Source organism: Anomalospiza imberbis, chromosome 6 (assembly GCF_031753505.1).
Source record: "Anomalospiza imberbis isolate Cuckoo-Finch-1a 21T00152 chromosome 6, ASM3175350v1, whole genome shotgun sequence".
Lineage (NCBI taxonomy): Eukaryota > Metazoa > Chordata > Aves > Passeriformes > Viduidae > Anomalospiza > Anomalospiza imberbis.
The window spans coordinates 10,379,982-10,394,071 of NC_089686.1; positions in this window are offsets into that span (position 1 = coordinate 10,379,982).

Below are 14,090 nucleotides of genomic sequence, written 5' to 3' on the forward strand. Positions count from 1 at the left end.
GACTTCTCGCCCTCTCTGGATGCCCTACAAGGTTGCCATTACCTTCTGTGTACTTGTGAGTTTAGCCCTGCCTCGAGTGCTCCTGACACTGCTCTGCACTGTGGTAATATCTTGATGGGGCCAAGAGCTCCAGGACACCAACCACTTTCTGTGAAGAGCTCAGGGAGGGAAGTGTCCTGAAGTTATTTGTAGCAAGGGGGAAGACAGCCCTTTCTTTTCTTTATTTCTTTAATTTTTTTCCCCTTTTTCTTCATGTGAACCAAAATAAGTGCTTCTATTCACAAATATTTCTGCAGTATCACCATACAGAAGGAGAGGGATGGGTGGCTCAAACCAGCCTACTTAGCCCAAAAGAATAACAATTTTTTTTCAGGTTGTTCTGATTTCTTAAAATATTTTGATTTGGGATTAAAGCCAAAAACCCTCAGCTATTTTCACAGCCCTAATTTGAGCTCTCAGGAGTGGGGTGTTGCCTCTGTCTACTGGAAAGAGAAATGATTCATCAACCTACAGAAGTCTCATTGCTCAGATCCCCTCAAAACACGTCTCTGCTGTCACCCACGGTGTAACGTTACCCCACACCACACATCCTGTGTGGATCTGCCAGTCTCTCAAGGTTGTCTGTCTTCTTCCTATCTGTGGCACTACTGCCCCTGTGCATGGTGGGCAGTGTTTATGCTCATCTCAAGCACCTTGTGAGAGCTGAGGGCATGGCAAAGTGACTGTGCAGCTGGGAGAGTCCTGTCTGGGTCTCTGGCTCTGTCCTCTCTCCTCTTCCATCATGGTTTGTAGTTTCATGGCTGTGCTGACTGCTGGCGCACATCGCACAGGAGCACAGATACGGACCCTCTGCAGCTGACTTGGCTCCAAAAGTTGCCCCAAATCAGTGGCAGCCACACCTGCAGGGATTTCCCACTAGAAAGGAGGCAGTTACCCCTGGATCCACTGCTGGCACACCACAGCTGCAGAACCAGCTGAAGCAAAGTGGCTTTGTTGCTTTTCCAGCTCTCCTTCTTCCTTTGAGACAGCTGGAAGGTGAGCCAGCTGTAGGAGTTGGCTGTAGACAATGTCCCTAGGCTGTAATTCAGAAGAGCCAGGATGTTAAAATAATTGAATACCTGACTTGTCTGAGCCTTGACAAGGTAGGAATTGCTAATTACTCTGAGGAGAGTGCCTTCAGAAGTGCACTGGCTGTGACTTAACAGGGTGTAGAACCTTTTTCCTCCAGGCCTACAAAGTTTCTTCAGTCTCATGGATATGGGCTGGGTCTCCTGACACCTCACAAATGTGCCATTTTCCAAGGCCACTGGTATGCTCCGAGCTGGTCTGGAATTACCCAGGAATAGCTTTTTCCATTGCAGTTACCTGTTTTTATGCATGAGACATTTTATTCTGTGCTGAATGTCCTATTTTGTTTTAACATAAGACACTTGAGATGAGTTGAGATATTTAAGAATGGGGATTGCACTTACAAGTAACACCCTACTTGAATCTGATTTGTCTTTCAAGTATAGGCATGACCCAAAAATCAGGCTAGGTGCCAGTGGGGATGGTTGCTCCAGAGGGAAGCTTTTGCTGTAGCAGGACTGAGCTGTGCTGGTGGGGTTGGATCAGTGGTGTTTGCTGTCAGAGGGAGAAACAGAGGTTTTCATTCACAGTGATGGTAAAGGAGAAGTCTTTCACCAGCTTCAGGGCTATGCTATTTTTTTCAGAAGCCAGTTTGGTTTTTTTAGCTCTGTCAGGGCTTACTGAGGAGATGAGCTCAGTGCAGTGATTTACTGAAGCAATTACAGGTAGAGCATGGCTGGTTGCTCTTGGTCTCGAAGTCCATCACCCAGGTGTCCTGGGCTGTGACAAACTTGTGTTAGACCTGGCCGGAAATGAAACTGATGCAGCTGGAGAGCTATTCTGGACTTGTACCTACAAACTGGGAATACAATTCCCCGGCACAGACACACCCACAGTTTTGGGCTGATAGATGACTTTTCTATTTTTTTATCAAGGGGAGCTCTTAATTAGTTTTTGTGGGTGTGTTTAAAACTCTAGGTGAGAGGAGAAGCCTGCTTATTTTTCAGCTGTGAAAAAGGGGGTACCTTCTCCTTGGTGAGGATGTGTGTGGCAGCAGCAATCAATATCTGTCTCTGTCAGGTCAGCAGCAAAACATCAAGAGACTGAGCTGTGCCATGAAGACGATGGCTGGAAAGGTGCCTAGACTGAATGAGGTCTGTACTCTGTCCCCTCCCAAATACAGGGGCAGTCAGCCAGTCCATTGCATGGCCAGAAAACATCACAGATTTGCAGTCCTGGGAAGGGACAGAGCAGAGGAGAGACCCAGGATCTATATTAATGGTGGCCCCAGAGGGTTGCTGGGTCCTCATTAGAGCAAATGCTGATAATATTCTCATCCTTATGGTGATGTCTGCTCTTTCATTCCTCCATCAGCAACACCTCCTAGACCAACTGATCTCAGTGTCCTGGAGAAGGGAGTGCTTAAAGGTGAGGTCAAGGTAATTTCAAGAGATGCTAAAAGAAAAAGTGAGGGCAGGCTGACAGCCAGGAAAGGAAAATTGGCCTCATTGTTAAAGGAAGAAAAGAAGATCAGAGAGCTTTTAAAATGTCAGGAGTGGAGTATTGCTGTTTGCTCTTTGCTTATTGAGTAGAATTGGAGGGACATTTGCCTTAAATATACCTTCCATACAAATACACAGAAGCATGCTTTTTAGTGTACTTTAAACATAAGTTGTAATAGTCTCTGGATAAAAAGGCAGTCATTATTTCTTCGAGCACACTCTCTACAGATGACCAAATGTTCCAGTGTGGCAGACTGGTGGCTTTAAAAATAGCTGTTCACTCCCAAGGCTCTGAGCATGGCTGGGAGGTAAATTAAATGTTTGACTGTGAGCAGTCATTGATGTGGTCCAAGAGCTGCAGCCAGCAAATCCTCATTTCACTGAAGCCAGTGGAAATACAAGGCAGTGGGAAAAGGTTGCAGAAAGAGAGAAGGTTTGGGCGTCTTCAGGAAGCTCTGAGTCTTTTGGGAGCTGTTTTAAAAATCATTACTTGCTGAACTGTTAAAAACCACAGAAAACTGGGTGGAAGGGCACTGACAAGGTGCCATCTTGGATGTCATAGCTGTGCTATTTCTTAAAGTACTTGTCCAATCTCTTGTTAAATATCCTGAGACCCCACGTGCCTCTGCTCAGCTGCTCCAGCTGCACCAACCCAAAGCTCTGCTGGGTTTTGTCTGAATCTCCCCTCTTGTAACTTGAGCACATTATTTTTGTCCTACCCACAGCTGCAGTGGGGAAAAATGTTTTTTTTTTTTTTTCTTTACATCCTTTGAATTCTTCCTCTCTTCTCCAGGAAGAACATATCCACCTCTTCTGACCTTCCCAAGGTCAAGTTGTGGTTTTGGGTCCTTGCTCACCCCAGCTGTTGTCTCCTCTGAACTCCCTCCAGTTAATTAAAGAGCTTAAAATGCCTCCCAGCTGAATGCAGTAGTTGAAGCTAAAATTTTACTGATGTTAAACAGTCTTGAATTACTTTGTGTATCTCATCAGCCTCAGTCCTCTCTGTATGTCACAGTACAATATCTGACTTTTTTACAACAGCAATGTTGATTTGCAGTCAAGGTGTGACCCACTAAAACCTTCAGGTCCTGTCCTACCCAGCTGATACCAAAGTAGTTTCTTATCTCCCATAAGCAGGAAAGCCTGTTCCTTTCTGTGGCTGAGAGTTCAAATTTGTCTTAATTGAATTTTATCCTATTTTTTTTCAGAATATTTCTCTTTCTAAGGATTTTTGGGGGTAACTTAACACTCACTTATGATCCAGCACAGATTTTGCTGTCCCATGCTGGAGCTATTTGCAAATATAATAAGCATATTTTTTATCCCAGCTCCCCACTACTCCCACCCTGTGCCCTGGACATGGCACTCCAGCATTAGTTTGTTCTTCATCCTAGATTTGATACACATATATTTTCCAATGGAAATATACTTAACTGTGACAAAAGGGAGGGGACTCACTGGAAAGTTTCATTTTTGGCAAAACAGCAGTTTCATGAGAAATTTCAGGAAATGTGAAACTATTGATTTTGTCTCCACTTGTCAATTTTCAAAATAAAAAATTCTTTTTTTTTTTTCTTTCAGTCAAGTTTTTCTTTTCCACTCCCTACCCTCATCACCACCTCCTCTCAACTTTTCCTCCATATGCTTGCCAGGGAAAGTACAATGTTCAGATATTTTTTCCAAATCTTCCTTTTTCCACTGTCTAACCTTTCAAGACTTCAATTTGAAAAAGTTAAAGAATGGAAAAAAAACCCCTGTGTAAACAAAAATTGCTGATTTTTCTAGGACATGTGTGGAGCCACTCTTGTGCAGGGACACAAGCAGGAGAGTCCTAGTTAAGAAAAACTAACATTAATGTCACTCAGTGGCCAAGAGCAAGCAACAGGGAAGAAGGGAAAACACTTGAAAAGCAAAATGCATTAAAAGGCTGGAAAGAGAAGGTGTTCTGCTTTGACTTGGCAATGCCTAAACACATTCACCATCTGAAAAGGGTTTATAATCTCCCTTCTTCCTGCCTTCCTTTGCCCTGGGCAAGTTTTTCTGATGGGCTGTATCTCCTCAGTCTGGTTCTGCTTCTCATGGGGGTGCCTGTGACACAGACAGGTCTGAGGCCCTCAGCAGCTTTCCGTCCCATCTTTGTAGGACTAGGTACATCATTTTCATACCATAGCAGCAGTAAGAATTTTCAGTGACCATGCCACAAGATGAAAGCCAGTCCTTTTTTTTTTTTTTTCTTAACATTTCATGGGAAGAGCCAAGAAAGAACTGATTACAAAAGTACAAGGGATAAACTCTTCCATAAATTTAAAAAACAGCAGTATTACTTTTGGAGAGGGCACAAGTTGTGACTCAGAGCAGGACTGTTTGACTGGAGTTCAGCTGGCCAATGTGTCATCCCTGAGAGCAGCAAGGCTGCTTCTCTCATCTGCTAGATAATCCCACTCCCTGCTGAAGGCAGTAATTAAGGGCCATGTTTTCAGCAGCCCTACAAAAATAGGCTTGTTGGACTGCAGGAACTGGACAAATTGCAGCATATGGAGGTAGCACCATGGCACAAGTACTGATTTTCCACGTGCACCCAGAGACACCGAGGGCTTATTCTGAGTGAGCCACTGGAGATGTGGCTGGAGCTGCCTGCAGCTGTGCCTACAGCCCACATCCCACAGGGAAAACTCACCACACTTCCCTGGCTGCAAGCATGACTGTCGGGGGTGGAAAGATTTCAAGACCCCTCTTGCCACATTGAAACAGGAAGAAATTCATTACAATGAGCATGGTGAGGCCCTGGCACAGGTTACCCAGAGAAGCTGTCATGTCCCATCCCTGGAAATGTTCAAGGCCAACCTGGATGGGCCTTGGAGCAGCCTGGCCTACTGGAATTTGTCCCTGGATATGGTAGGGGTTGAAACAGGATGATTTCTAAGACCTCTTCCAACCCAAACTGTTCTGTGATTCTATGATTCTTCATGTCTTGAACACAAGGCAGCTGTTTCTTCCCACTCTCCCATGAGTTCAACCTTGACTGTGACTGAAAACCAGAAGAGGTTGCTCAGGGAGGTGGTGGTGTCTCCATCCTTGGAGATATTCAGGACCTGAGTGGCCCTGAGTAACACACTTTCAGTGCCCTGGCTGTGGCTGTTCCTAGGGCTTATCAGACAGTGAAGATCATAAGCTCTGGGCTTTTCTGACAATAAACAACTTGAGTTTCCACTACCTTTTCAAACAAACTGATGGATTTTATGATGGCTGTTGAGAAACTGCACTTATTTCAGAGTTGTTAGAAATGCCTTGGTGATTTTTTTTCTTCATGTCCCTGTTAGAAATAATTTGTTTTCCTTTTCTAGGTAAGCAAGCACAAACATGACTTCTCTCATTTCTGTCTTCAGATTTGGAATAATAAAGTTAATTACTGACATTCTTTATAACATTTGGTAATTTCAGCATAAAGACATTTTGACATTCTGCACTGAACACACAGGGATATGGACATGATCCATTCTCATGCAGACCCTGGTGAAGGCACAGTTAAAAATGAAAACTTAAATATTCTGCTTCATTTAACTATCTCAACAGCCATCTATTTACCACATGGAAAACATTTTGTAAGGTTTCTTAAAGGTTTGCCCAAAGTTTTGGGCATCTTTCTCTTCTTTCTTGCTGAATGAAGACCTCATTCTCTCACATCTCAGTCTGATGGAGCTGGAGATTTGGGATAGATACTCATATACTAATTGTACAAGACAACATTTACTGAATAATCTGCAGCACAGAGGTAAGTGATTGCAGACATCTTTATTGTCTGCTATTAATTGGTATACCTGTTGCACAGACCTGTTGGTACCACGGGATGTAGCAGTGAAAGATGAAATCATGGTAATTGCAATCTCCCCGCAAGCTATCATTTAATTTACATTTTAATTAATTTATGTTGAAGCAATTAAAGGCACGAAGGAAAGAACGTGCCAGTGTCAATTAAGGACTGTGAGTCAAAGAGGAGAGTTTGGTTCAAGATGAAGTTGAACTAAAAAATAATGCTTTGTAATTTACAGTTCTGCCATGTGACTTTTCTAAGTTCTTTGGAAACTTGAATAAAAGAAAAGAAAGTTCTAGAATCTTGGCCATTTTGAGAGATCAGTGGCTTCCTTAGTTTTCAAATGGGGAAACTGAAGCAGAGAACATTTGAACATCAGTTCTTTGAGCTCAAGGATAAAAAACACAGCAGAGCTAGAAATCGGATCCTGAGTTGTAGAGCAATCCAGGTATGTTCCTTACAAAAGCATTCTTCCAACTGGCACACAAAAAGGAATTATGAAAGACATGTTTTTGTGAGTAGGGTGATGTCTTTGCTACACAGATCTCATAACCTGGCCTTTGGCTGCCCAGCCGTTTGGTGTTCTCAGAAAGTGGCTGTTAATAATGACAGCGTTGCTAGATCTTGTGATTTAATATTCACTGCTTTCTTAAAATCTCAGATCTTAGATGCAGAAGCTTCATTTCTTTTTAAATGAAACTTAAAAGAGCTTAAATGTATCTTTGAATCACACCCAGTGTAGTATATCTTGACTTTTCCAAGACGCCTCCCCAGTTCTGAAGGACAGATTTGGGATTTCCAGTGTTGCTGCTCTTGCACATCAAATGGGAATGAGCCTGGAGGTGCTGAGCTGCTCTGAGCAGTTGGCAAGAAGTGGCTGCCCCTTAAACGGGTCACAGCAATGCTGACTTCATCTGCTTGGACAATAAATTGGTTCAGCTCTGAGTGCAAAGTGGGGAAAGAAAGGAGCTGGGTTTTCTGTAATACAAACATCTGAGAATTATGTGCCTTCACAGCAGCAGCAAATGCAGGAAACTGCTTACACTGATGAGGAGACTCAGTCACCAGGAGGTATCAGGCTAAATCTGTGCTGAGGTGCAGCAAAGATATGACAGGAGATTTATGCTCTTTCCATAGGGAATTGTCTGTTCCTCTGTTATACTCCTTTCAATTGTATAAGGGAGGACACAGGGCAGAGAGTTTTCTGTTTGCTTGATACAGACTGGGATGGCACACAGCCCAGCCTTGGAGGTGATGAAGAGAGAGGGCTGATCCCCAGAAAGCACTGGTCTCCATGCAGGAAGACACAGCTGGGCTGGAGAAACAGGGAGAAAAACCATCTTTGCAGCAGCAGTCTGAACTGAAAAAATAATTTACTTCTATGCTGACTCATTTTGATTTTTTTTTTCCTAGTGCAAAGGGGCTTCTGTTCTCTTCTGCTCACAAAACCTGGCTCTCAAATTTTGTGTATTTGTAGAGCTCAGGGTGGGGAAAAGGGCCAGGTGGGTCCCTTCAAGATCTGTTTGACTCATGTCTCACGAGAGGCACTGACACCAGTAGAGACAGGTCTGACAGGGGTGGCTGGGAGCCCTGTGAGCAACCAGGCTGCAAGGACACTTCTGCCACTTCAACATGGACATGGTCAGAGCTGGCTTGGACACCCTGTGTATGCTTGCCTGGACACAACTCCAGCCCCTCGGGAAGGCAGCATGTTCATGCTCTCATAGGGGGCTTGCAGAGCCACTGGTGTAGGAGCTAACGCACTTTTCCTGGTTTTCCTCCCTGAACTGTACCTGCAGGGAGCACATCTCCATCCTTCCCTGCTGCTCCTCGGCCGGGGCAGGCTGCATGTTCTCCACCAGAGTTTGCTCTCTGCCTCCTCCCAGAGCCTTGGGGACTGTGTGTCCCAGAGCCCCGTGGACGGTGTGTCCCAGAGCCTCGGGCATGGTGTGTCCCAGAGCCCCGTGGACGGTGTGTCCCAGAGCCCCGTGGACGGTGTGTCCCAGAGCCTCGGGCATGGTGTGTCCCAGAGCCTCGGGGACGGTGTGTCCCAGAGCCTCGGGGACGGTGTGTCCCAGAGCCCCATGGACGGTGTGTCCCAGAGCCTCGGGCATGGTGTGTCCCAGAGCCTCGGGGACGGTGTGTCCCAGAACCCCGGGGATGGTGTGTCCCAGAGCCTCGGGCATGGTGTGTCCCAGAGCCCCATGGACGGTGTGTCCCAGAGCCTCGGGGACGGTGTGTCCCAGAGCCCCATGGACGGTGTGTCCCAGAGCCTTGGGCATGGTGTGTCCCAGAGCCCCATGGACGGTGTGTCCCAGAGCCCCGGGGACGGTGTGTCCCAGAGCCCCGTGGACGGTGTGTCCCAGAGCCTTGGGGACGGTGTGTCCCAGAGCCTCGGGCATGGTGTGTCCCAGAGCCCCATGGACGGTGTGTCCCAGAGCCCCAGGGACGGTGTGTCCCAGAGCCTCGGGCATGGTGTGTCCCAGAGCCTCGGGGACGGTGTGTCCCAGAGCCTCGGGGACGGTGTGTCCCAGAGCCCCATGGACGGTGTGTCCCAGAGCCTCGGGCATGGTGTGTCCCAGAGCCTCGGGGACGGTGTGTCCCAGAGCCCCGGGGATGGTGTGTCCCAGAGCCTCGGGCATGGTGTGTCCCAGAGCCTCGGGCATGGTGTGTCCCAGAGCCCCGGGGACGGTGTGTCCCAGAGCCTCGGGCATGGTGTGTCCCAGAGCCCCGGGGACGGTGTGTCCTAGAGCCTCGGGCATGGTGTGTCCCAGAGCCTCGGGGACGGTGTGTCCCAGAGCCTCGGGGACGGTGTGTCCCAGAGCCTCGGGCATGGTGTGTCCCAGAGCCTCGGGGACGGTGTGTCCCAGAGCCTCGGGGACGGTGTGTCCCAGAGCCCCATGGACGGTGTGTCCCAGAGCCTCGGGCATGGTGTGTCCCAGAGCCTCGGGGACGGTGTGTCCCAGAGCCCCGGGGATGGTGTGTCCCAGAGCCTCGGGCATGGTGTGTCCCAGAGCCTCGGGCATGGTGTGTCCCAGAGCCCCGGGGACGGTGTGTCCCAGAGCCTCGGGCATGGTGTGTCCCAGAGCCCCGGGGACGGTGTGTCCTAGAGCCTCGGGCATGGTGTGTCCCAGAGCCTCGGGGACGGTGTGTCCCAGAGCCTCGGGGACGGTGTGTCCCAGAGCCTCGGGCATGGTGTGTCCCAGAGCCTCGGGGACGGTGTGTCCCAGAGCCTCGGGGACGGTGTGTCCCAGAGCCCCATGGACGGTGTGTCCCAGAGCCTCGGGCATGGTGTGTCCCAGAGCCTCGGGGACGGTGTGTCCCAGAGCCCCGGGGATGGTGTGTCCCAGAGCCTCGGGCATGGTGTGTCCCAGAGCCTCGGGCATGGTGTGTCCCAGAGCCCCGGGGACGGTGTGTCCCAGAGCCTCGGGCATGGTGTGTCCCAGAGCCCCGGGGACGGTGTGTCCTAGAGCCTCGGGCATGGTGTGTCCCAGAGCCTCGGGGACGGTGTGTCCCAGAGCCTCGGGGACGGTGTGTCCCAGAGCCTCGGGCATGGTGTGTCCCAGAGCCTCGGGGACGGTGTGTCCCAGAGCCTCGGGGACGGTGTGTCCCCGCTGAGCCACTGCCCGGAGGGGGCTGCTCTGGCTGCTGTGAGCCTCCAGGCCATGAACATCTCCACCCCGTTATAGCCAGGGAGATGTGCCATTCCCGAACCAGTCCTGGGCTGGGGAGAGGCTGTGCTTTACCTTCACGGCCGTGCAAAAAGCCGCTAAAAGCAGGAGACTCCCGGCTGGGGAGGGATGGCAATAGGAGCGAGCTTCCTGCGTCCCTCGGCGGGTGGCAGCGCTGGAAAACAGGGCCGTGGTGGCTGCGATGGGGACACGTGGCACCAGCTGCTGGAGGGACAGCGAGGGCAACCGCAAGGAGCGGCCAGAGAGACGATTATCTCTGTCCTGGAGGGAGGAGGTCGGGTGGAAAAAACCATGAGAGATGGGATGAAAATCAGCGAGGAGAACAAGGTCTGTGGGCCAAATCTGCCGCAGCTGCCAATGTCATCAACGGCAGGGCTGGCGGGAGCCACCCTTTCCAAACACGGCAGAGGACGTTGGATGCTCTCCCAGAAGCAGTGCTGCAAACCCACCCAGAACACTCACGACACAGGCAAAGAGAAATATTATTCTCTTATTTTAGAAGTACGAAGTCTGATAATATATCAAGAAAATGGTGCCGGTCCGGCCCTGCTCCCGCTGCCGGGGGATCCAGCGCGTTACCCCAGTCTGGGGACAGAGACACAGATGTTGCACTGAGTGGGGCAGGGCAGATGCCTGGGATTGAAGGGATGCTCTCTGCCAGGGAGCTGCTGTGAGAGTGAGGGCAGAGTGGGATGCATGGAGGCTCTTGGATGGTCCTCCTGCAGGGACAGAGCTGTGGCCTGGCCTCACCGCAGTGACCCTGAGCTGCCTGGTGGGTCTGGGCAGCTCCTCCTGCCAGCCAAGCACCTGCTTCTGATATGGCTCATGTCCTCACCCTGTCCCCTGAGACAGCCCCAGGACACTCCTGCTAGGGAGAAGCTGACCTCCCATGTCAAGTCAAGCAGGACACAGGGACTGAGCGTTGGCTTGCATGACCCCTCAGTTCACCCCTGCATTTTAAGCCACAAAAAGTCCTGCACTGCCAGGCCCTGAGCTGTACAAGATATTCCCAGACTTTCCTCCCCTGCCCCTGCTCCCATGCTGTCCTGCCCATCACCTTGCCAGCTGCCTGTGGAGGGATCCCTGTTTCCCAAGCTCCAGATGTTTGCAAGCACTGGAGATCCCTCTGTTTCCCAAGCTCCAGATGTTTGCAAGCACTGGAGATCCCTCTGTTTCCCAAGCTCCAGATGTTGCAAGCACTGGAGATCCCTCTGTTTCCCTCTGCCCATCACCTTGCCAGCTGCCTGTGGAAGGATCCCTCTGTTTCCCAAGCTCCAGATGTTGCAAGCATTGTTCAAATCTGCCCCTGCAAATGATTAACACAGGAGAGCAGTTTTGTGAGGAGAGGTGAAAATTTTATCAACATTCTTTTCATGTGGAAATTATACTTCTTCTCCATAGTCTGAGTGATGAAAGAGAGCAGCTATGTCAATAGTCCATGATGGGAGAGAAAAAGAACTGTTAACAGCCATATTGGCTCTTAGACAATGTTCACAGGCTTTGTTTGAAGCTGGCTGCACAGCATTAAAGTATTGAGGGTGTGAGGGGTACAGGTGTGCTCGGAGCATCCCCCAGGCACTGCACGGCACACGTAAAACTGAGCTGCAGGTGAGGCCAAAGTGTCGATGAAGATCAGAGCTCAGATGCCAGCCAAGATTTCCTGACTGGAACTTGTGGAATGCAAAAGGTGCTCATCCATGCTGCTGAGAAAATGCTGCTTATGGAGGAAAAGGAGCAGATCAGGGCAGATGTCACTGAAGGAAGAAAGACAAATGTCTGGGGAAATCTCATGCACGAGGTTTATCCTTGTGCTGGCCAGAAGGTTCTGGACCATAAGTACCAGAGCAGAGGTAAAGAGCAGTGCCTGCTTGGTCCTTCGACTAGAGCCTGCAAAAGGGGGCTGAATTCATATGCCCTGCAATTGCTTTGTTCAAGTGGAGGAGGATTTTGAAAATAACTGTATTTTTTTTCCTTTCAGATTTTTCAGCTCCATATTTACCCATTTTTCCCTCAAATGCTTATTACCCTTGCAGTAGATATTCCTTTTTATTTACTCCTCCTACAATTCCAGGGTAATAAGAATTGCTTACATTAGAGTTCAGATTGGTTTTTTTTTTCACTTTTTGTCAGCTTTCTTTAGCTGACAAACTTTAGAAGCACTTTCGTAGGTAAAATACTGAAGCTTTACATTTTAGGTAAGTTGGCAGGTGTCACAGAAAGTTTTATTCTGAAATTTAGTGACATCAAATTAAAAACATCATCTCTCTGTCATCTAAATGAATGCTTTTCCATGCAATACCCAATGTGATTATTCCAGAGAAGGTAGAGAGAAAATATTTCTATGTTCTTTTCATTTTTTTGTGGAAATCCCTCATGATCCTAATGCCACAAATTTTCCATGTAGTTTTCTTCATATCTTATGCAGTTAGATGCTTTATCTTAATTTTAAACATCCAGAATCTCAAAAAATTAAATGGTTCTTCCTCTAGAAACCTCTGTTTTTCCCACAGACTTCAAAGAGAATAGCCTCGTGTCACCTGGCATGTCACCATGGGTCAGGGAGTGAGCAAACAAGGTGGAAGAAAGTCCTCCCTGACCACAGGTACATCTGAAAACTTTATTTTGTGTGTCCTCTATACTTAATAGAGCAACTTGGAGGTTCAGAGTTATTTGTTGTGGTAGTTAAGCTGCTCAATGCTCCTTTGGGCAAGTGCACAACATTTCTCCATCATCTGGGAGAAAGGCAGGAGCCCTTCAGAGCAGAATGGCAGAAATTAAGAAGGTCGTCAAAGATGGCACTTGATTAGCGACCCCCTCCTTGCCCTATCCTCTGCATTTGATGTGGGCAATCAGGAGAAGGTGTTGCCAAGGCTACGGGATATTGTCAGTCTGCCTTCCAGGTCCCTGTAGCTTCTCCTCTCCCCCTAATTGTGCCCACACGTTCTGTTTAAATACCATCTGCCTCAGCTGCAATTTGCACAAGTGTCTCAAGGGGCTTTGCTCCTGATTCTCCAATAATCTGGCCTTTGTGTGCTAACCCTCTTCAAGATAGAATTGTTACAGGGAAAATACACTTGTCTTCGAAGAATGATAAAATAAGGATGTGAAGTAACGGAAGGCAGGCAGGTCAAATCTGAGATCAATGTTGCCTGAGCCAGATTTCCTTGCAGATAATTCCTGATCTTATGATCAAGCAGCAAAGCAAGAATTTGTTATAACCTCTTAAAGGGTTAATAGAAGACCCAGTCTTTATTGAAGATCTATCTGCTGCCCATTACTGCTTATATTCTACAAGTGAAATCCCAGCTGGTATCAGCAGGATGGTCAAATGGGGAATAATAACTTTGCAAAGTGATCCAGGGCAGAAATGTGGATCAAACCAGGTTTGAAATTGGTTGAGTTTCACTGGTTAGATGCTGATCTCTTTCTGTTTTCATCTTCTCTTTCCACAGGTGTTGTCTATTTTATTTAAAAATAAATTTGAGGTAGGCTGGTGGGGTTGGTGCTGACATATAACATCCCTTATACAAACAATCTGATCCCAACACCACTGGAAAATTATTTAAAAGTAGGACTAGTCCTTCCCAGCAGGTACACAGTAAGATATTTTTCAGTGTCTTACCAATGCATTTCTTGTAGAACACAGGAAGAGTACATAATAGCCAAATAAGAAGAATTTATTAATAATTTCAGGTTCCTCCTTCTTGCTCTTATACTCCTACAGGAGGTTAAGCAATATGTTTGCTGAGAGCATTGTCTTTGGAAAGGCCCACCAGCATTCTGATCTGGTCCGTCCTGCTAAGGGTACTCTTTATTTAAGCTGCTTGCCTGATGCTTCCGATTATAAAACCCTTTTTCTTCTTTTTGTGTAGTTTGCAGTCTTTTCCTGTTTGGGCTAAAATGTAACATTAAGGGCATTCTGACTAAAACAGGTCAGAATATATTTACTGTATACCTAAAAATATTTAGGCTAAAGTAGAAGTAGAAGTAGTAGTAAGTAGAGAATAAAGCAGCAGA